General features: G+C 38.6%; 1 long non-coding RNA gene across 1 annotated transcript; it reads left to right on the top strand.

Moving 5' to 3' along the window:
- The first annotated feature begins 11,838 nt into the window (after positions 1 to 11,838).
- LOC120865788 lies at positions 11,839 to 20,911 on the top strand. Its single transcript, XR_005721508.1, has 3 exons — positions 11,839 to 11,849; positions 13,413 to 13,415; positions 20,849 to 20,911. It is a non-coding gene; the product is annotated as an uncharacterized LOC120865788 (long non-coding RNA).
- The last annotated feature ends 3,342 nt before the right edge of the window (positions 20,912 to 24,253 follow it).

Genomic DNA, 24,253 nt, shown 5'->3' with positions numbered 1-24,253 from the left:
TCAGAATAAATGTATCAATTCAATATTCACATACTGAATATCTATTAGATGAAAAGAACTGTGTCTATCACACAGAGAAAAATGGCAATTCTAGATGTGAAAAAACTGCAAGACTGGCCACAAAATTTTGCAATTCTACATCAGTTCATAGAGTCAGTTTCTCCCCTGCTTGAGTCTGGGCTGGTTTTATGACATGTTTTGACCCATTATTGGAGAAGGAAATGGCAACTCACTCCAGTATTCTTGCCTGGAGAATCCCATGGATGGAGGAGTTTGGTGGGCTACAGTCCACGGGTCGCAAAGAGTCGGACATGACTGAGCGACTTCACTTCACTTTCACTTTGACCTATTACTGCACAAGTTACGTTCTGCCAGTTCTGAGACGAGGCCTTCAGAAGCCTTGAATTTTCACTCTTGCTCTCTTGGAAGCTGGAACTGCCAAGGCAAAGTTAATAAGCCAAGTCAACTGTCAACAAGCCAAAGTTAGTTTGACTGGTTTTAAGAGACCACCAGCCAAGCTGGAAAGTAACTTGTAGACACGTGCATGAGCCCAGGTGAAAAACATACAAATCATTGAGGTGAGACCAGGACCAAGTGTGAACTCACAGAATTGTGAGCCAAAATATATTGCTTATTTTAAGCCAAAAGTTCTAGGACACTTCATTGGGCTGCAATAAGTAACCGATATAGTTATAGTATATACACATGTACATGTGTCAATAGTATGTTTAGTTATGCATGTATTTACATATATGTATGTCTTTTAATTTTAACTCTCCACTACTAATGAAATACTTCTGCTTTATTGACTATGCCAAAGCCTTTGACCGTGTGGATCACAACAAACTGGAAAATTCTTCAAGAGATGGGAATACCAGACCACCTGACCTGCCTCCTGAGAAATCTGTATGCAGGTCAAGAAGCAACAGCTAGAACTGGACGTGGAACAACAGACTGGCTCCAAATCAGGAAAGGAGTATGTCAAGGCTATATATTGTCACCCTGCTTATTTAACATATATGCAGAATACATCGTGAGAAACTCTGGGTGTGGTGTTTATTGTTTAGCAATCCCCCAAATGCAGCATGCCTTTTAATTTACTGGAGGGATTTAGGCAGGAATCTCCCTCCACTATTTTTTGTTAAGAAATCTTCTTTCTCTGAAACTATTTTAAGAATAATATTGACAATATAATTATTTCAAAAGTGCTTTATTTTTAAATTATTAAATTTATAATACTTATCATTGAAATTTTATTTCACTAGTTCAGTTCAGTTCAGTTGCTCAGTCAGGTCCAACTCTTTGCGACCCCATGGACTGCAGTATGGCAGGCCTCCCTGTCCATCGCCAACTCCCAGAGTTTACTCAAACTTATGTCCATTGAGTTGGTGATGCAATCCAAGCATCTCATCCTCTGTCATCCCCTTCTCCTCCTGCCTTCAATCTTCCCCAGCATCAGGGTCTTTTCCAATGAGTCAGTTGTTCACATCAGGTGGCCAAAGTATTGGAGTTTCAGCTTCAGCATCAGTCCTTCCAATGAATATTCAGGGTTGATTTATGTTAGGATGAACTGGTTGGATCTCCTTGCAGTCCAAGGGACTCTCAAGAGTCTTCTCAACACCACAGTTCAAAAGCATCATTTCTTCGGCACTCAGCTTTCTTTATAGTCCAACTCTCATATTCATACATGACTACTGGAAAAACCATAGCTTTGACTATTCAGACGTTTGTTGGCAAACTAACGTCTCTGCTCTTTAATATCATATCTAGGTTGGTCATAACTTTTCTTCCAAGGAGCAAGCATCTTTTAATTTCATGGCTGTAGTCACCATCTACAGTGATTTTGGAGCCCCCCAAAATAAGGTCTGTCACTGTTTCTCCACTGTTTTGCCATGAAGTGATGGGACCAGGTGCCGTGGTCTTAGTTTTCTGAATGTTGAGTTTTAAGCCAGCTTTTTCACTCTCCTGTTTTACTTTCATCAAGAGGCTCTTTAGTTCTTCTTTGCTTTCTGCCATAAGTGTAGTGTCATCTGCATATCTGTGGTTATTGATATTTCTCCCAGCAATCTTGATTCCAGCTTGTGCTTCTTCCAGCCCAGCATTTCTCATGATGTACTCTGCATATTGGAGAAGACTCTTGAGAGTCCCTTGGACTGTAAGGAGATCCAACCAGTCCATTCTGAAGGAGATCAACCCTGGGATTTCTTTGGAAGGAATGATGCTAAAGCTGAAACTCCAACACTTCGGCCACCTCATGCGAAGAGTTGACTCATTGGAAAATACTCTGATGCTGGGAGGGATTGCGGGCAGGAGGAGAATGGGACAACAGAGGATGAGATGGCTGGATGGCATCACTGACTCGATGGATGTGAGTCTGTGTGAACTCCGGGAGTTGGTGATGGACAGGGAGGCCTGGCGTGCTGCGATTCATGGGGTCACCAAAAGTTGGACACGACTGAGTGACTGAACTGAACTGAACTGAAACAATAGACATATTTTATAATTTGCTTGTATAATTAATCTTATTATTAAGCTATTACATAGCACTATGTAATTTAATCAAAGATATGTAATGAATCTACTGAAAATCGGTCAAAATACAATTCATTTTTAATCATAATCACGCAGAATGACGTGTGTGTGCTGTGTTAGTTGCTCAGTCATGTGCAACTCTTTGTGACACCATGGACTTCAGCCCGCCAGGAGCCTCTGTCCGTCGGGATTCTCCATGCAAGAATACTGGAGTGGGTGGCCATGCTCTCCTCCAGTGGATCTTCCTAACTCAGGGTTCAAACCCAGGTTTTCTACATTGCAGGTGGATTCTTTACCATCTGAGCCACTAGGGAAGCCAGTGGGAGACAAAAAATACTTCATTCAGTATAAGAATCATCCAACCGACCAAATGATTTTATCAAAGGGGGATTCAGTTATTCTTTTTTCAGAACTATTACATTAACTAATCAAATCCATGGTATTGCATTGAATTACTTGTATAATTTGCAAAACTCTTTTTCTTGCTTCATTTGCATTATGTTGACATTCATAAAATATGTTTGCATATTTGACCAAGAATTATCCTTTGATAGTAGCAAACTCATTGTTGCAATAACAAATCTCTTAAGATGAAATTGAAATATTGGCTGATATAAACATAAGGATTTGGAATTGCTTAAACTGAAATTCTGAAATTGTAATTTTGCCCTAAAGTCTTCTGGGAAATAATTAAATTTGTTCTTATCTAAATTGATTGAACAGTCTTTTAGACAAAGGGAAATTTGTCAGATGATTTATCACACATAAGAGCCATTACCAGCTCTTATGTTTGTGATTGGTTTGGGGGAAGCCATCTGGTGGGAAAAAACTCAGATCTAAATGAGATTAAGATTATCTCTGAGTTTTTTTTAACAAGAATCCAAAGGAGATCTCAAGATGTTGATCTTGAAGTTAGCAAACACGAGTCCATTTAAGAAAAACATTCTAACACCTTCTCATCTCCTCTCCCTTGAAAAAGAAAGGAATTTCAGCCATATGAATGAGGTTAAAGCATTTTTCCATTGACAGTGGAAAACATCTTTGGATTCAGGAAATAACAAATTAAAGTATTGCAAAGAGAAGAAGCCTTGCTTTTAATCCTTACAAGGTGCAGAATGACTATGCACTAATTAGAGACCCGGCACTGCAGTAGGTGACTCCTAGCAAAGAGGCCCCCCCATGTGGCCTCACTCCACATGGACTGCAACCAGTCACTCACCTAATCTTAACTTCTTTATAACAGACTACTGACATGTGACTGCAAAAGGGGACTACCCAGAAAAGTCCCTTCTGATTCCCTGACCTGTAAACTGCTAAGATGGCTTTACCTAAATCTGAAGATAATGTTTTATGCAACAACAGTCTGCTAAAACAGAATGTGCCTTGCCATATTTAAGACCTATTTCAGCTTGGCTCCATTGCACTGAATATCATAGAGATTATGAGATTTTAAACATATACTACCCATCTATTAATGAATAAATGGTTCTTCATATTAAGTGGTAACTCTCTGTACTTATCTCTAATAACTTAATATTTGAATGCAGTAATATTTAGTCCAGACAGCATATTAAAAGGCAGGGACATTACTTTGCCAACAAAGGTCCGTCTAGTTAAGGCTATGTATACTTTTCCAGTAGTCATGTATGGATATGAGAGTTGACTATAAACAAACCTGAGCATTGAATAATTGATGCTTTTGAACTGTGGTGTTGGAGAAGACTCTTGAGAGTCCGCTGGATTGCAGGGAGATCCAACCAGTCCTTCCTAAAGGAAATCAGTCCTGAATATTCATTGGAAGGACTGATGTTGAAGCTGAAATTCCAATACTTTGGCCACCTGATGTGAAGAGCCGACACATTTGAAAAGACCCTGATGCTGGGAAAGATTGAAGGCAGGAGGAGAGGGGACGATAGAGGATGAGATGGTTGGATGGCATCATCGACTCAATGGACATGAGTTTGAGTAAACTCCGGGAGTCGGTGATGGACAGCGAGGCCTGGTGTGCTGCAGTCCATGGGGTCACAAAGAGTCAGACACGACTGAGCGACTGAACTGACCTGAACATGCAAACAAAGACCACTGATCACTCTATGCATGTAGGTCACTATGTTAGGCCCAAATATAGCTATCTTAGGATAGTATCTATTAATAAAATATGAACAAAGACCCAGAAGCAAAGAAGAAAGCTTCCTGGGCAATGCTACTCAACCTGTAGCACAGGAAATGAATTGGAAAGTGGTGAATACATAGGAATGGTAGATCAGGGAACACTAATAAGAGTAGATCCCAGAAATACTGATGAAGAGTGAAATTTAGTAGTAAATGAAGCCATCAATTAGCTGTTCACTCATTAGGAAATATTGAGGGACAGCACTAGTCTACAAAATTCCATAAAGCACATCAATAAGTTCTGAGTAACTGGTGAATTTAAGAACATCAGAATTTGAGATGATGTGATTCTTGAACAAAACAAAAATGTGCTGGAAAATAGGTTTGGTTTTCTTTAATTGCAGAATTATTTTTAGTTCATAAGATTTAGGAAGCAGTGTCAGTTTTATATCCATTCCTTTAGTTATAGCTGCAGGTACAGATAATAAGATTTTTAGTAGCAGCATCTTTGAATAAAACAACGAAGAATGTGTTTTATGCTTCATTAACCATGCTAATACATACATACTTCGCCAGTCAATTTGAATAACAGATTAAAGCTCACTGTGCATTTTCAGCAGGGTTTACGATATAAGTTAATTTTAAATAATCTGATAAGGAAATAAAAGCAAGTTTTAGTTATGGTATCCAACTCTGCTACAAACGTAACCCTTTGGTCTCTGCAACCTCATACACCAGATTTTGCTTACAATTTTTCTTAGGTGGTTTTCTGATCATGGTTTTTGTTTTTTTTTTTTATTGTTGTTCTGTCTTTTTTACATTTTTCTAAAATTCTACACTCATCAAGATTATTTATGTCAATGTTACAACAACAGTTGTTATTGTTTAGTGGCTAAGTCATGTCCAACTCTTTTGCGACCCTATGGATTGCAGCCTGCCAGGCTCCTCTGTCCATGGGATTTCCCAGGCAAGAATATTGGAGCAGATTGCCATTTCCCTCTCCAGGGGATCTTCCCAACCCAGGGATCAAACCCATGTCTCCTGAATTGACAGGCAGATTCTTTTCTAATGAGACATCAGGGAAGTCTGTTATGACAATCACTTACCAATAAAATACATTGCAAATCTACAAAATGATTTCTCCTTATTGTCCTAATTATTACTTTAGACACTTTCAGTGTATTTTTAAATATCATTGATTGTATAGTTTACTTTTGTTTTAATTTGCTTTTTTTTCATTTAGTCTTAGCTACTGATAAATAGAGAAAGCAATCAAAATTCAGAAAGTCAAATAAACCAAATTATGAACCAAAGGAAAACCTTTTTGAAGCACCACTTAAAGTAACTTTTACAAAGGGGCTCACAAATAGATATAAATACCTCCTCTACTTTTCATGAATCTACGTTCATCTATAGGCAGTTTTTGAAACTCTACCACGGTCTAGCACAGAGAAGGCAATGGCACCCCACTCGAGTACTTTTGCCTGGAGAATCCCGTGGACGGAGGAGCCTGGTAGGCTGCAGTCCATGGGGTCGCTAAGAGTCAGACACGACTGAGAGACTTCACTTTCACTTTTCACTTTCATCCACTGGAGAAGGAAATGGCAACCCACTCCAGTGTTCTTGCCTGGAGAATCCCAGGGATGGGGGAGCCTGGTGGGCTGCCGTTTATGGGGTCGCACAGAGTCGGACACGACTGAAGCGACTTAGCAGCAGCAGCATGGTCTAACATGAGGCAAAAAGTGGGAAACAGCCATATTCTAGAGAGAAGGCGATTTATCCAGAGGACTGTAGACTGATAGCTGAATTACCCTGTTAGAAGGAAACACAAAATGCAGCTTTCTCCTATACACTTGTGCAGAGGGCTCACTTCATTATTTCTTTGCATTCCCCTAGCAATCTCCAAGTCCCTCCACAGCTGTCACTGAATTTCATTCCCATGAGGTTCGGCAGCAATGCCAGTGAGGGCACCGAGTGTTTCCCGCCCTCCTCTTCTTGAGGGTGCGTCTCTATGGGTAATTAAGTTACAGTTGGATAAACAACATAGAGTGTTGTTCAGCAGATGAGTTAAGAATAAAATGAACCAGAGAAACAGCCAAATGATACCACAGACTGAGATGCACATGTATATGAGCTGAATAAGATCATTCTCTCTACAGTTTTATCATTTTGATCTGTAATAATTGAGTATAACTTAAATGTGTCTCAGATATGTCTCAGTGTAAACTTAAACGTGTCTAAGATTAAAGCAATATCATCTATGTATTTCTATATATTTAAAATAGTTCTGTATTTTTAATATGTATTTCTATATATTTTAACTGTTTTTGAATTTGTTAGAAAGCAAGACAACTATTCCCTGTTCCTACATTTTGCACTAAATATTGTCCCTCCTCATTCTATCATTGAATGGATTCCATTTTAATATAATATAAAATACATATTTTATAAAATTAAATGGGCTTTCAATAATTGATTTTCTATAAACAGAAACCTGAAATAAAGAGCAAATTTATAATTAATTAAAATTTCTTTTAAGTACTTTAAACTTGGAGAATTATTTCCTATTTCCTTTATTCCATTTCTAATATTTATTCATTTCCTGGAACATTCCTTAATATTTGCTTACAAATATCCTCTAAGAAGCACTGTAATATGTGACAAAGTTCTAGCATTGTGGCTCTAACTATTAAAAGCTGAGAAAGTGAAGGTTGTTTATGTAGACAAGAAATCATATTTAATAAGTTTTTTGTAACAATAAGCTAAGGTCATCAAACAAAGGAACACATACACCTGCAGAAAATAACTTTGTGATAGATGATATCAATACATAAACAGGGACATATTTGTGGCTTACAATATTAAAGGAAAGGAAAATAATGGAGGATTACTGCAGGTCACTGAATTATGCACTGACATTATGGCAGTGGCCAGAACAAGAAAAGCCAAATAAATAATAAGTGTTTGTCTGGAAATTTGATGTTAACTATACAAGATAATAAAATTCAATATTATTAAGAGACATAAGTTTCTACAGAGCATTTACCATACAGCACGTGTTAGATTTTATAAGGTATTTTCTATCTTGTGTATTATATAATGTGCCATGCCATGGAGAATGAAGTTTCTTTTTTTTAATTAGAAATTAAATAGCAAATTGTAAATGTAGAATGTCCCATTTTTCAAGAAGGCATCCTTTTTCTTAATATCCTTCTAAACTTTAATAAGATTTAGGTTTACCATGATTTCCTCAAACGTTTTTATTGATGGGAATTCAGAAGGCATAACATTTAAATAGGACACTTGTCTACATATAGAAACTTTTACAGTTTTACAACTATATAAATTCCAAGAATGGAGGAATCAAAATATTATTGTTACTATCCTTATATCTTTCTACACCCATGGGAAATTTTAAAGAGAACATTTTAATGTATATGAAAAATGACTACTGTGTAGAAGAAAAATGTGATCACCAGTATCTTGCCTTGATCATTAATTCCTCCATTGCTTATCATGAAAATATTAAAAAATCAAATCATAGAGCAAGTGATCATTAGTGCTAATCACCAGGTATGTTTGTTTCCTGGCCTTCCTGACACAGAGTGGGGCTGCACTTTCCCACACTCTTTGGAGCCAGGGTCATGTGACAAATTCTGGCCAATGCTTTAAGAGCCAAATATTTTAATTTGCTGGTAAGAGTTTCTAATTGTATTATGTATTATGTTAGCCAGTAGCTACATGTTATCGGTTGAATTGTGTCTTCCAGTTCATTTAAAGTCCCTACCCTAAGCAGTCAGAATGTGACCTCACTGGGAGATAGGGTCCTTGCAGAAATAATCAAGCTAAACTGAGGTCATTAGAGCTGGGTAGGTCCTAGTCCAACACGATGGGTGTCCTATGCAAAGGGGAAATACAGGCAGAAAGACCCAAACAAGGAGGATGATGTGGAGAGACAAAGGGAGAATGTGACCACCTACAAACCAGGGAGAAAGCCTGGTGCAGACCTTTCCCTCACACACAAAAGGAAGCAAGCCTGCTACACTTCGGGACCTCCAGATATCAGGACTGAGGGACAATAAATTTCTGTTGTTTAAGCTACCCAGTCTATGGTACTTTGTTTCAGCAAACCTAGCAAAATAATGCATCACAAATGCCATGGAGATTCAATCCAACCCAAATTACATTCAAAGCAGGTTTCTTTGAACAAAATTAACAAGATTATTCTAAAATCTATATCGCAATACAAAGGATCTAGAGTAGCCAAAGCAACTTAAAATTCAGTAAGAAAAATACAAAACCTAGTGAAATATGCTAAAAAAAATTTTTAAACTCTTTACCACAACAGATTTTTTTTAATTGGAAAGATGTTTAAGTTGCTTTCCAATGTTGTATTAGTTCCTGCTGTAAAACAATGTGAATCAGCCACATGTATACATATTCTCCCCCACTCCAGCCTCTCTGCCACTTCCCCATCCCACCCCTCTGCTGCTGCTGCTGCTGCTAAGTCGCTTCAGTCGTGTCCGACTCTGTGCGACCCCATAGACGGCAGCCCACCAGGCTCCCCCGTCCCTGTAGGTCATCACAAAGCACTAAGCTGAGGTCTCTGTGCTATACAGCAGCTTCCTACAAACTATTTTACACATGGTTGTGTATATATGTCAATTCATCCCACCCTCTCCTTCCCCACCTGTGCCCACAAGTCCATTCAATGCAAATCAAAACTACGAGGTATCACCTTACACCAGCCAGAATGGCTATCATCAAGACATCTCCAAACAGTACATGCTGGAGGTGGTATAGAGAGAAGGGAACCCTCCTTTACTGTTGGTGGGGATGTAAACTGGCATATCCACTGCAGAGAACAGTATGGAGGTTCCTTAATAAACTAAACATAGAGCTACCGTAAGACCCAGCAATCCCACTGCTGGGCATCAACCCTGAGAAAACTGTAACTCAGAAAGACACATGTACCCCAGTGTTCATTGCTGTACTACTTATAATGACCAGGACATGGAAACAACCTAGATGTCCAATGAATGGATAAAGAAGATATGGTACATATATATACACTGGACTATTACTAAGCCACAAAAAGTAATGAAACTGAGTCAGCTGTAGTGATGTCAATGAACCTGGAGCCTGTCATACAGAATGAAGTAAGTGAGAGAGAGAAAAGCAAATATTGTATATTAACACATATATACATGGAATCTAGAAAAATGGTACTGATGAACCTATTTGCAGGGCAGGAAGAGAGGCACAGACATAACACAGAAAATCTATGGATTGTAAATAAAAGGGTTACGTGTGAAATGATGCTAAAGATCATTAATGATCACAGCAATGAAATCAAAATCAATGAGAGACCACTTTACACCTAATATAACGGATAAAATTAAAGAAGGGAGAGTGGAATAGAATCACCTACATTTTAAGTAACAGCAGGAAATGTGAGAAATATTAAGAAACAAGTTATCTCAAGTCAAACATTCAAGTGAAAAGTGTACTTAGTATTATGTTATAGGAGTATACCGATGGCTTCACTACAATATAATAAAATTCAAATGGAAAACATTTACAATGTGCCACTTATGTTTTAGACATAGAGAATATAAAAAAACAAAGGCATAATGGAACTTGTTCACCAGTACTCATGATTCAATATGGGAGGCAGAGATGCAAAGCAATGATTAAAAATATCCAGAGCTTGTGAAAATGGAACAAAGTACAAATACACAGATAAGAGGGAGACAGCATAGAAAACTGCTTTCTGGGGACCTGATAGGAGACTGCATCAACTCTGAATGACAAATAAGAATAAGACAGCATGGGATATTTGGACCTGAGGAAATTCCATGTACAAGAGTGTGGTGTAATCAAACAGTTTGGAATCTAAAACCGTATCTTCCAGAACACTAATATGGGCTAACATTTTATAATTTAAAGAAGCATGAGTGTATTACAGAAAGGTCACAATGTGTACATTTGAGAACACTCTTGGCATTTCAGAAACAGGTTTCCAAGAAACAGGTGACTTTGAAATCTAAGTTAAAATTGAATAATCTTTGAAGAAAAAAGAGAATACAACAGTAACGAAAGTTCATAATACAGTTCACTGGTTTCTTTTTATTTTTTTAAATAGAAGAAATCTTTAATGAGCAGATGTTTAGTAGGAATGTCAATAAAATATGATAAAATGCCTATGAAATCTATAACATAATATGAATTTCAAACTTATTAAGTAAATGCTAGCAAATATATATTTATTCAGGTTCATAAAATGCCTAACTGATACACAGTGTTTTATTTAAAATGTTAACTTTGATGACAGATGTATAATCCAAACAATTGCTTGAAGAATTTCCATGTTATCCTTTCCTATTCTAGATTAGAATATCATAACCTAAATATTCAGTTACATACTTATTTTATTTTTCTATAAAATTATATTTTAAAATTTTATATAGAAAGAGCTGCCATGTTTCCTAATATACAGATTTCTTAGGTCTTGACTAAGAGGAAGATTTCCAATAATATAGACTTAATATAGGTGAAATAAATACAACTGAACATAAAATACTCTACTGCTGTTGGTGACTGGTTTTGGAGGCTGTGTTAAGGCAAGAACAGGACACTATAATAGAGAAGTGAATTAAAGAAGGTAGAAGTTTATTTTCTTCCTGTGTAATAGCCTGAAATGGAGTTTCAGTGGTCAGGTGGCTGCTCTCTACACAGTAACTCAAGGACATAGTCTTTTTTGTCTTGTTGCTCTGCAGTCCCTTAGGAAACTGTCATTATAAGGTTAAAACGGAATTGCTCTAGTTTCCAGTTGACTGTCAGGGGAAAGATAGTACAGAAAACACTGCCCATTATCTTTAGCCTGGGCTTGCAAGCTGCACGTGTTGTATCTGCTCACGTGACACACGAAAGGCTGCAGATACATGCTGCTGCTAAACTGCCTCAGTCATGTCCAACTCTGTGCAATCCCATGGACTGTAGCCTGTCAGGCTCCTCTGTCCGTGGGATTCTCCAGGCAAGAGCGCTGGAATGGGTTGTCATCCCCTCCTCCAGGGAATCTTCCCAACCAAGGGATTGAACCCAGGTCTCCTGCACTGCAGGCAGAATCTTTACCACTGGGCCACCAGGGAAGTCCCAGATACATGATACAATAAACTAAAAAAGAAAAATAATAAAGAAATGTGGTCGTCACATGCACAAGAAGAAGAGAAAACACATTTCACAGACAGCAAGCAGCATCCACTGCAGAGAACCAGCACTTCCAGTCCTTGTTGGAGAATTCCTGCTATATGAATCCTGAAAGTGAAAGTCGCTCAGTCATGTCTGACTCTTTGCGACCCCATGGACTATGCAGTCCATGGAATTCCCCAAACCAGAATACTGGAGTGGGTAGCCTTTCCTTTCTCCAGGAGATCTTCCCAACCCAGGGATCAAACCCAGATCTCCCACATTGCAGATTCTTTACCAGCTGAGCCACAAGGGAAGTCCTTATGAATCTTAATTGAGAGGAAATCTGAGTCCCTGAGTACTTGATTCCAGCCTCTCTAGGTCAAAGGGCTGTGATTCAGACTTTGCTCACTGGACACATGGTGCCAGACCTGACTCACCATGTATCTGACATAAGATAGACTGAGCAATGAGCCGGCATCATGATGCTGGCAGTAATCATAGATATAGTTGCAAAGAGGAGCTCTGGTTCCCTGAGCTGAGCCACAGAATCAGGGACTCTGACAGCAAATGCAGCGAAGCACACTCATAAAAACATGTGCATATGTCCACACCAAGTACACACACACACACACACACACATGTATGTGTGCCAAAGGGGCTCACACCTCTAGGGATGTGCTAAGGTTCAGAGCTCAGTGGTGACAAAAGTGTTCATGTTCTCATCAAAAAAGGAGTGGTTTGTCCCTCATCTGAAAAGCTCCTGTCTTTGTTCATCCAGGTTGCTTGCCCTAACATGACACCATAAACTGAGCAGCTCATTAACAACAGAAATTTCTCTCTCACTGTTCTGGAGGCTTTGTTGTTTTTGTTGCTCAGTCGTGTCTGACTCTCTGCACCTCCATGGACTACAGCACGCCAGGCTTCCCTGTCCATCACCATCACCCTGAGTTTGCTCAAATGCATGTCCATTGAGTCAGTGATGCCATCCAACCATCTCCCCCTTCTCCTGTCCTCAATCTTTCCCAGCATCAGGGTCTTTTCCAATGAGTTGGTTCTTTGCATCAGGTGGCCAAAGTATTGGCGCTTCAGCATCAGTCCTTCCAACAAATATTCAGGGTTGATTTTTTAGGATTGACTGATTTGATCTCCTTGTAGTCCAAAGGACTGTCAAGAGTCTTCTCCAGCACTACAATTCCAAAGCATCAATTTTTTGGCACTCAGCCTTCTCTGATGTACAGCTTTCACATCTGTATGTGACTACTGGAAAAACCACAGCTTTGACTCTCTGGACCTTTGTTGGCAAAGCGATGTCTCTACTTTTTAATATTCTGTCTATGTTTGTCATAACTTTCCTTCCAATGAGCAAGTGTCTTTTAATTTCATGGTTGCAGTCACCATTCACAGAGATTTTGCAGCCCAAGAAAATAAAATCTGTCACAGTCTCCACTTTTCCCCCTCCTATTTGCCATGAAGTGATGGGACCAGATGCCATGATCTTAGTTTTTAAAACTCTTAGAGTTTTAAGCCAGCTTTTTCACTCTCCTCTTTCATCCTCAGCAAAAGTCCCTGGAGGCTAGAAAGTCCAGAATCAAGGTGCCAGCAGATTCAGTGTCTGGTGAGAGCTGATTTCCTGAGTCATAGTCATTTGTCTTTTTGCTGTGTTCTCCCATGGCAGAAAGGAAAGTGAGCACTCTGGGATCTCTTTTGTAAGGACACTAATCCCATTTTATTAGGGCTCTGTCTTATGACCGGATCATCTCCCCAAGGCCCCACCTTCAAATATCATCAAATCGGGGATTATGTTAGAGCAAATGATTTGGGGGCAAACAAAACCAGTTTGTAGCCACTCCCAGTGATTGGTTAAACTACTCTATATCTTTTTTTAACATTATTGAGATGCATTTTGAACAGATTAAAATGTACAGTTTGGAGAATTTTTTAATGTATATATCACTTTGTGAAAGTGAAAGTGATAGTCGCTTAGTCATGTCTGACTCTTTGTGACCCTACAGACTGTAGCCTGTAGGGCTCCTCATCCATAGAATTCTCAAGGCAAGATTACTGGAGTGGGTTGCCTTTCCCTTCTCCAAGGGATCTTCCCAACTGAGGGACCAAACCCAGGTCTCCTGCACTACAGGCAGACTGTTTACCACCTGAGCCACAGGGAAGCCCATATATCACTTTAACCATCTCCTATTTTCTTTAGAATATTTTCATAACTGCTGGAGGAGGGTCACACGCCTCTTCGTCAGCAGTTCTCTCTCCCTCGACAGACAGCAGTGCTGTTGTACTTTTATCCCTATGGAAAGCCTTGGTGACAAAAACTTCATATGAATAGACCATATGGTATACATACTTTTCTGTCTGGCTTCTTTTGCTCAACCTCACATTTTTGAGATTTGTCCATTTTATCACAAGGAGGAGTAACTCATACTTGTTTTATTTCTGAAAAGTACTCCTTTGAATGAATATGTTATGATTTGTTTAATTCATTCTCCTGCTCTTGTGTATTTTGTTTCCAGCTTGAAGTTGTTATGAACTAATCTGTTGCAAACATTCATACACATCTTTTTTGGTGGACATGTGCTTTTACTTCTTTCTAATGAACACCTAAGAGCAGCAATGCTGGTTTAACATTTTATTAAACTTTTTTTGTGCAATCATCTAGAGTTGGATTATATTGCTTAGACCCATGAACCCTTATCAATTCAGAATATTTATTAGATTATTCTAGTATTTCACAGCTATTCCAGTTGAGCTATTTCAAATCCTGAAAGATGATGCTGTGAAAGTGCTGCACTCAATATGCCACCAAATTTGGAAAACTCAGCAGTGGCCACAGAACTGGAAAAGGTCAGTTTTCATTCCAATCCCAAAGAAAGGCAATACCAAAGAATGCTCAAACTACCACACAACTGCACTCATCTCACACGCTAGTAAAGTAATGCTCAAAATTCTCCAAGCCAGGCTTCAACAGTACATGAACTATGAACTTCCAGATGTTCAAGCTGGTTTTAGAAAAGGCAGAGGAACCAGAGATCAAATTGCCAACATCCACTGGATCATCGAAAAAGCAAGAGAGTTCCAGAAAAACATTTATTTCTGCTTTATGGACTATGCCAAAGCCTTTGACTGTGTGGATCACAATAAACTGTGGACAATTATGAAAGAGATGGGAATACCAGACCACCTGACCTGTCTCTTGAGAAATCTGTATGCAGGTCAGGAAGCAACAGTTAGAACTGGACATGGAACAACAGACTGGTTCCAAATAGGAAAAGGAGTATGTCAAGGCTGTATATTGTCACCCAGCTTATTTAACTTATATGCAGAGTACATCATGGGAAACGCTGGGCTGGAAGAAGCACAAGCTGGGATCAAGATTGCTGGGAGAAATATCAATAACCTCAGCTATGCAGATGACACCACCCTTATGGCAGAAAGTGAAGAAGAATTAAAGAGCCTCTTGATGAGTGTGAAAGAGAAGAGTGAAAATGTTGGCTTAAAGCTCAACATTCAGAAAACTAAGATCATGGCATCTGGTCCCATCACTTCATGGCAAATAGACACAACTGAGTGACTTAATAACAACAAAATCAGTTTGAAGTGGGAGTTGTGATTGAAGGCTCCCTGGAGGAAGCAAATATTGGATTACACCTGACTTTGTATCCTCTACTGGGTTCATTTAGGGCTAAGGATACAGTAGGCATCCAATACAAAATAATTTTATGTCCCTTCATTATAAATGTTCCCCCTTGTCTTGCATTAAAGGCAGAAAGAAACATGAAAATTCGTATGTCAGGACCACACAGACTAATGATCGTTTCCTATCACTGGCCTGAAGAATAAATCAGTGAATTCACATTATATTTGAAAATGTTTTTTTCTGGCTTAAATTCAATAGTTTCAGAGTTGCTGATTGCTTTCTTTATGGATATAAATCCTAGGTTTACTTGAAGATTATCTTCCTAATAGGAATGCTATGGGGAAAAACTACCATACTTCAGTCCTCCATTTCTCCCTTAATGATCCTAATTACATGATTAGCTTTGAAGGATGGCATGCTTATTTTGGTCAGTTGGAAGGGACCATATTCATAAAAAAAAAAAAAAAGACTACTTAGGGTTTTGATGTCCAAAGTTGGTATGTAACATTAGAATAGCACATTTAGGTCCTGACTTTTGGATTTTACCATCTAGTTATGGGGATTATTCAAAGAAAATGCTTTAAAACATTATAAATTGGTAAATAATAATATACAGAAGGTCACAAAGAAACATGTTATTCACTGCTAAATCAGTGGTACAGTAAACAAATGGGTGTGAAAATTTTAAAGGAGAAAAATTTCATTATAGATGTCATTATTGTTATTTGTCAAGGAGCTAGGTAAGAGTTGTGCTGGAATATTTTGGGCCCTGGACAGAAAGAAGTCAGCATTCAAGGAATAAAAAATGTTTTAGACCCATTCATGGAAGTGAAAAAAACATTTTTTCAGGAAGGATTGGGGCTGAGAGGAAAAAAATAAGAGAGAAAGAGATTTGAAAAATAACTTGGACCCAAACAGTCAAGATATGGAAGCTTGAGTTAGCCCTAACAAAAGATTCAAGTGGGTGAAAAAGAGAATGGAAGATTTTTGATAAGTCCTTTTATCATGAGCTTATCTTAGAACTTTCTTTCTAAAATATTATTAATATTAATAGAAATATTACCTGAAGCTTGACTCACATCAAAATTATTCCTGCTGTAAGACAGTGTTACTAATCAAGCAGTATCCAGTGTGTGGCTTTTACAGGTGAACTGACTGCCAACAGTGGCTCCATGTAGCTCTGAAAGTCTTAGCAGCATCTGTATTCATGACACCCAAGGTCCTCCAGACCACAGTGCTGTCTCCTGCCCGCATCCAGACTCTATTCCTAAGGAAGTTTGTTAGCCTCTATTCTCGCCATCATCAAAAGCATCTTTGCCTCTTTTTCTACTTTAGTTAGTTTTCATAACACTGAAAAAATAATTCAATTTAAAATGGACTTTAGGTAACTAAATTTTCTCTTTAGCCTGCAGGGGTAAATGACAAACAAAAATCCTCATATTTTGAATATACTGTTTTTTATAACTGATTGATGACAGACATAAGTCTTCACTATAACTGAAAGCCATACTTTAATATTCCACAACTTTATTTCAGAGGCAGCTGGTTCATGATATATATACTTTCCCTAAAAACCTTGGATTATTATTTTGGAGATGAAGAGAATTTAAGCATTTCTGTTTCAATGTGGTCCGAAAATAGGACAAGAACAATTAACAGGATGACTTTGATATATTTGATAATTTAAACTGGGTCATACCCAGAGTTTTTAATGTAACAGAAGTATCATTTTGAACTTGGCTTTCTCTGTACACTGTTAGAATTTTAGGTATTCATGGATATATTTATAAATCTGATGGTACCACCCTCATGTGATCTTATTTATATGCAGGCAAAATTTTCTTGGATCTGTACTTACTTCTGGGCTCTAGACATCTGGAATTGTGTGTCTGAAAACTAATGAGGTGATCTGACAAATGCCTATTGATATGGGCCACTGAAAGTCTTCTTGAGAGAAATTTTGGTCTAGGAAACTTTGCAGAAAGCTGCTGAGCAAAATGGCATTAATTCAGAAACAAACTCCTGGTAACAAAAAGGGGAACAGAAATTCTTTATAGTTCACAGTTCCTACTGCTTTAATTTGCTTTTGATTTTCCCATTGTTTTCATGCAAAGGTCAAAAGAAAGATTTCAACAAAGCCATTTGTAAATTACTAAAATGTGACACTGCTTTGAAATTGTTTAATCTGAAATAGTGGGAATCCTCCCTTGTTGCATCCTGATGATTCAACCCAGCAAATCTCAGTTGTAGTTGACAAAGCAGATGAGACCACACTTGCTACCCACCGGGGCTCATCAAAGGCAGAGGGGGTTCCAGGAGGCCCAGCAGAGCAGCCTGGGCTCCGGCAACGACTGAAGTAGCAGCACTGGCCATTGGCTGTGAACTGTGGACAGTGAAGCTGCCCTGGCAAAAAAAGCCAAAGGTGGTTGCCGCAAAAGCTGATTTGTGTACTTCCCCTGGACTCTGAGACCTTGTTTCAGAAAGGGAGGACAACAAGGATGAGTAAGGGTTGAATTAAATGTTAATGTGAGTGATTCCATTCAAACCTTGAGCTCTGGAGAACTCTATTTACATTTAGAATTGTGTTTTGCATTTCATCCAAAACCACAATGTGTTTTGAATGATCATGGTTCATCTTGGTCCCTTAAGACTTCTCTAGAGAATTCCCAGGTTGTCCAGTGGTTAGAGTCCATACATCCACTGCAGGAGGCACGGGTTCAATCCTTGGTCAGGGAACTAAGATCCTACATGCCACGGCATGTGAAAGTAAAAGTGGCTCAGTCGTGTCCGACTCTTTGCGACCCCATTGACTGTACTGTCCATGGAATTATCCAGGTGAGAACACTGGAGTAGGTAGCCTTTCCCTTCTCCAGAGGCTCTTCCCAACCCAGGGATCGAATCCAGGTCTCCCACTTTGCAGGTGGATTCTTACTAGCTGAGCCACAGGGAAGCTCAAGAATACTGGAGTGGGGAGCCTATCCCTTCTCCAGGGGATCTTCCCAACTCAGGAATCGAACTGGGGTCTCCAGCATTGCAGGTGGATTCTTTACCAATTGAGCTATGAGGGAAGTCCACTGCCATGACATGACCCAAAAACAAACAAACAAAAAGACTTCTCTGGATCTCTCTCAAGACACTCCAGGCCATGCATAACAATACCATAGCACAAGGAATAAATGAACCACTTAGAATTTCCACATTCTCTGTTCATCCCTCGTTGTCAGAAGCTTCTCCTGCCAAGAATGTGTCCCTTGACCTCATTCCTAAGGCAAAATCTGTACTGCATGCTGGAAAGAGGATCCCAGGAATGACTGTTTTTCAAAAGAGTCCCTGAATCACCCACTCCCATATATTAGCATCCCAAGTCTTCTACCAAAGAGGGGAGAAATGATAACATTTTTCCTATATGTGAATTTTAAGATCTTATTTCATGGTTCCAGCAAAGTAGCATAGCTACCAGTGAATTACTAAAGCAAACATGTCTTTTCTCTATTTGAAATACTTTCCAATGGAATATATTTAAATAGATACACACATAAAATGGTGGGGGAGAAATAGCCAAAACCTCTGAATTTACCCTGGTAATCAACAGAGTGACAGAAGTCTTTATGCATTCTGGTCTTGAGTATTCCACCCTTATTTTCCATCTTACCTCTACTTTTCAGACTCTCCAAGTACTTCAGGACATGAATTCCTAGAGACACTCAGCTCATTCCTCTATATACACATTTACTCATGTTCATCCCCTCCTTTAGACTAAAAGGCCTCCTCACTATTTTTATCCATTGAAATCCCTCTGGCTCTGCTGCTCTGCTAACAATTACTCGGTTGACAGTGTGACTTAAAATCATGTCTTACACACAATAATAAGAAATCCAAAACAATATGGCTCTGCCTAAGGGAAATATTTATCATTCTATCAAATTAATAAGCTCAGTGTCTCCACACAGTTTTATGTATAATTTGTTATTCTTCTAATACCATGCTTTTCCCCCTCAGTCAGTCTCTCCCATCAGGAAGCTTCCATAGGCCTCTTATCCTTCCCATCATAGGGCAGACAGAAAGAAAATGACAATCACAGAAAACTAACCAATCTGATCACATGGACCATAGCCTTGTCTAACTCAATGAAACTATGAGCCATGCCATGTAGGGCCACCCAAGATGGATGGGTCATGGTGGAGAATTTTGACAAAACGTGGTCCACTGGAGAAGGGAATGGCAAACCACTTCTATATTCTTGCCTTGAGAACCCCAAGAACAGTATGAAAAGGCAAAAAGATAGGACACTGAAAGATGAACTCCCCAGGTCAGTAGGTGCCCAATATGCTACTAGAGAAGAGTGGAGAAATAACTACCGAAAGAATGAAGAGATGGAGCCAAAGCAAAAACAACACCCAGTTGTGGATGTGACTGGTGATGGAAGTAAACTCCAATGCTGTAAAGAGCAATATTGCATAGGAACCTGGAATGTTAGGTCCATGAATCAAGGCAAATTGGAAGTGGTCAAATAGGAGATGGCAAGAGTGAACATCAACATTTTAGGAATCAGCGAACTAAGATGGACTGGAATGGGTGAATTTAACTCAGATGACATTATATCTACTACTATGGGCAAGAATCCCTTAGAAGAAATGGAGTAGACCTCATACTCCACAAAAAAGTCCAAAAAGCAGTACTTGGATGCAATATCAAAAATGACAGAATGATCTCTGTTCATTTCCAAGGCAAACCATTCAATATCACAGTAATCCAGGTCTATTTCCTGACCAATAACACTGAAGAAGTTGAAGTTGAACAGTTCTATGAAGACCTACAAGCCCTTTTAGAATTAACACCCCCAAAAGATGTCCTTTTCATTATAGAGGACTGGAATGCAAAAGTAGGAAGTCAAGAAACACCTGGGGTAACAGGCAAATTTGGCCTTGGAGTACAGAATGAAGCAGGGTAAAGGCTGATAGAGTTTTGCCAAGAGAAAGCACTGGTCATAGCAAACACCTTCTTCCAACAACACAAGAGAAGACTCTACACACAGACATCACCAGATGGTCAACACCGAAATCAGATTGATTATATTCTTTGCAGCCAAAGATGGAGATGCTCTATACAGTCAGCAAAAACAAGACCGGGAGCTGACTGTGGCTCAGATCATGAACTCCTTATTGCCAAATTCAGACTTAAATTGAAGAAAGTAGGGAAAATGACTAGACCATTCAGGTATGATCTAAATCAAACCCCTTATGATTATACAGTAGAAGTGACATATAGATTCAAGGGATTAGATCTGATAGAGTGCCTGAAGAACTAGGGATGAAGTTTGTGACATTGTACATGAGGCAAGGATCATGACTATCTCCCTCAAAAAAGATGCAAAATGGTTGCTGAGAGGCCTGACAAATAAATGTGAAAAGGAGAGAAGCTAAAGGCAAAGGAGAAAAGAAAAGATATCCCCATTTGAATGAAGAGTTCCAAAGAATAGCAAGGGGAGATAAGAAAGCCTTCCTCAGTGATCAATGTAAAGAAATAGAGGAAAACAATAGAATGGGAAAGACTAGAGATCTCTTCAAGAAAATTAGACATACCAAGGGAACATTTCATGCAAAGATGGGCACAATAAAGGACAGCAATGGTATGGACCTAACAGAATCAGAAGATATTAAGAAGACGTAGCAAGAATACACAGAAGTACTATACAAAAAAAGATCTTTATGACCTAGATAATCATGATGGTGTAATCACTCACCTAGAGCCATATATCCTGGAATGCAGAGTCAAATGGCTCTTTGGAAGCATTACTATGTTCAAACTATGGCACAACTGCACTCATCTCACATGCTAGCAAAGTAATGCTCAAAGTTCTCCAAGCCAGGCTTCAACAGTATGTGAACCGTGAAATTCCAGATGTTCAAGCTATATTTAGACAAGGCAGAGGAACCAGAGACCAAATTGCCAACATCATTTCAATCACTGAAAAAGTCATAGAGTTCCAGAAAAACATCTACTTCAGCTTTAATGACTATGCCAAAGCCTTTGACTGTGTGGATCACAATAAATGCTGGAAAATTCTTAAAAAGATGGGAATACCAGACCACCTTACCTGCCTCCTGAGAAATCTATATGCAGGTCAGCAAGCAACAAATAGAACTGGACATGGAACAACAGACTGATTCCAAATCAGGAAAGGAGTACATCAAGGCTGTATATTGTCACCCTGCTTATTTAACTTATATGCAGAGTACATCATGAGAAATGCTGGACTGGATGAAGCACAAGCTGGAATCAAGATTGTTAGGAGAAATATCAATAACCTCAGATATGCAGATGACACCACCCTTATGGCAGAAAGCAAAGAGGAACTAAAGAGCCTCTTGATGAAAGTGAAAGAAGAGAGTGAAAAAATTGGCTTAAAACTCAACATTCAGAAAACTAAGACCATGGCATCTGGTCCCATCATTTCATGGCAAATAGATGGGGAAACGATAGAAACAGTGAAAGACTATTTTCCGGGGCTCCAAAATTACTGCAGATGATGATTGCAGCCATGAAATTAAAAGACACTTGTTCCTTGGGGAAAAAGTTATGACCAACCTAGCCAGCAAATTAAAAAGCAGAGACATTACTTTGCCAACAAAGGTCCGTATAGTCAAAGCTTGGTTTTTCCAGTAGCCGTGTATGGATGTGAGAGTTGGACTATAAAGAGGGCTGAGTGCTGAAGAATTGATGCATTAGAACTGTGGTGTTGGAGACGACTCTTGAGAGTCCCTTGGATTGCAAGGAGATCCAACCAGTCAATCCTAGAGGAAATCAGTCCTAAATATTCATTGGAAGGACTGATGCTGAAGCTGAAACTCCAATACTTTGGCCACCTGATGAGAAGAACTGACTCATTGGAAAAGACCCTGATTCTGGGAATGATTAAAGGTGGGAGGAGAAGGGGACCATAGAGGAAGAGATGGTTGGATGGCATCACTGACTCAATGGGCATGAGTTTGAGTAAGCTCCAGGAGTTGGTGATGGACAGGGAAGCCTGGCGTACTGTAGCCCATGGGATCGCAAACAGTCGGACATGACTGAGCAACTGAACTGAACTGAACTGAACCATGCTTTTTAATAACGGACATTTTGTCTTCTTACTAAATTTTACAGGTGATAGCAAATATTTATTTTGTACTTATTTTATGCCTGGTACTGTGCTAAGTTCTTAAAACACATTGTAATATTTATAATGATGTGAGACTACATTTCTACTTATAAGTAAGGTTCAGACATCTAGAAAGAATGAGTAAATTGCCAGATTTTCAACTCTGGGACTTGAAACTAACATTCCCTAGGAAACAACTCCATCTACCATTGCATCATAAAGAATAAATTCAAATCCTTGCTTTTTATCACCTCATTTGATGTCAAATACAACATGGTTTAGTAAAAATATTACATATAAAATTATAAGGTTCACATAATAATTTCTTAAATGGATTTGTTTGTTCTAAGAAAAATACCTAAAACTAAGCTTTTCCTCAATAAAGTCAAGCTTTGATAACACAGAATAAAAATTAAGAACAATGAAAATAACAATAACAAAAGCTTCCTGTCATGCTCTAATAACTCTGAGATGAAGAGAATTATCAAAAAGTTCTGGAGAAAACTCCAGCAACAAAAGTACTAAACATCGTAATCCTCTTTTTCTTCGTTTTTGTGTTTTTATGCTCCTATGTCCTATATTTTTTCAAACTGACTGTGTTTCTCATGATTCACAAGTAGAACAGATATTCAATAAGAACAACTTCATGGAAAGGATCTTCAAAAATCACAAGGAAACTTTTTAAAATCTCATTGAAACTCAGTGTGCACTAAAGAGACAATTTAGTTATGAGGACATTGACAATAAATTTCTTATTTAATTCAATACATATTTATCTAGTGCTGACTTGCCTGGAAAATTCCATGGACATGGCACCACAGAGAGTTGGGCATGACTGAGCATGCACTCACTACTTAACAGTTCAGGTTCTTATCTTGTTGTACTAGATATCACTGGAGTAGGGTTGATGGGGACGCCATTGCTTGGTTACAGTGATAAAGGTGAAGTACAAGAACTAGTTTAAGTTAAAAAGAAGGAAAAACTATATGTCTGCTACTCTATTTTGTGGACTCTTCTGTCACAGCCACAGAAAATGTAAAATTCTGCTTTCTCTGTAGGGAGATCAGATCATGGCACATATAGAACTCAACCAGTGCACAGCAGGTGGTCCCAGAGCCCAGAGTCAGAGACATTCTTATCTCCTGGCATAAAAGGGCAAACACTAGCTTTCAAAATAGGTTTCTCAAAGTTTCTGGTGCTCCTAAATGTTTCAAAGTGTACAACATCAGGACTTTTGTATAGTCAAGTCTTGAGAACCATTTTATTTTTTCTCCTTTCTGAAAAAATTCCTCTATGCTATTATGTCGGCCAAATACATCTTAACCATTTTAGCAAGGGTATATCATAATAACAAAGACAAGTGTCTTATTAATGCAACCATAAAATAGCTAACCTCCAAAATTAATTACTAGTATTTTATTAGAAGTTTGAAGGAGTGAAATAAAGTAAATATTATCTTAATAATACATTTTTATATCATGAAATATACTTTTCCTCTATAAATCTCTAGAAAATGGTCATGAACTTTTGCCAAACATGATTATTTCTATATGAAAGTCTCTAATTAAGCAATCTATGTTGCATGAATAAGCAGTAGACTATTGAGCAGAATATGAATTGTTTCTATTAAC

This window comes from Oryx dammah, unplaced genomic scaffold, assembly GCF_014754425.2.
Source record: "Oryx dammah isolate SB20612 unplaced genomic scaffold, SCBI_Odam_1.1 HiC_scaffold_7, whole genome shotgun sequence".
In the NCBI taxonomy this organism is placed as follows: Eukaryota; Metazoa; Chordata; class Mammalia; order Artiodactyla; family Bovidae; genus Oryx; species Oryx dammah.
The sequence above is the reverse complement of the archived record's forward strand: the minus strand, read 5'-3'. Positions and strand labels throughout refer to the sequence as shown.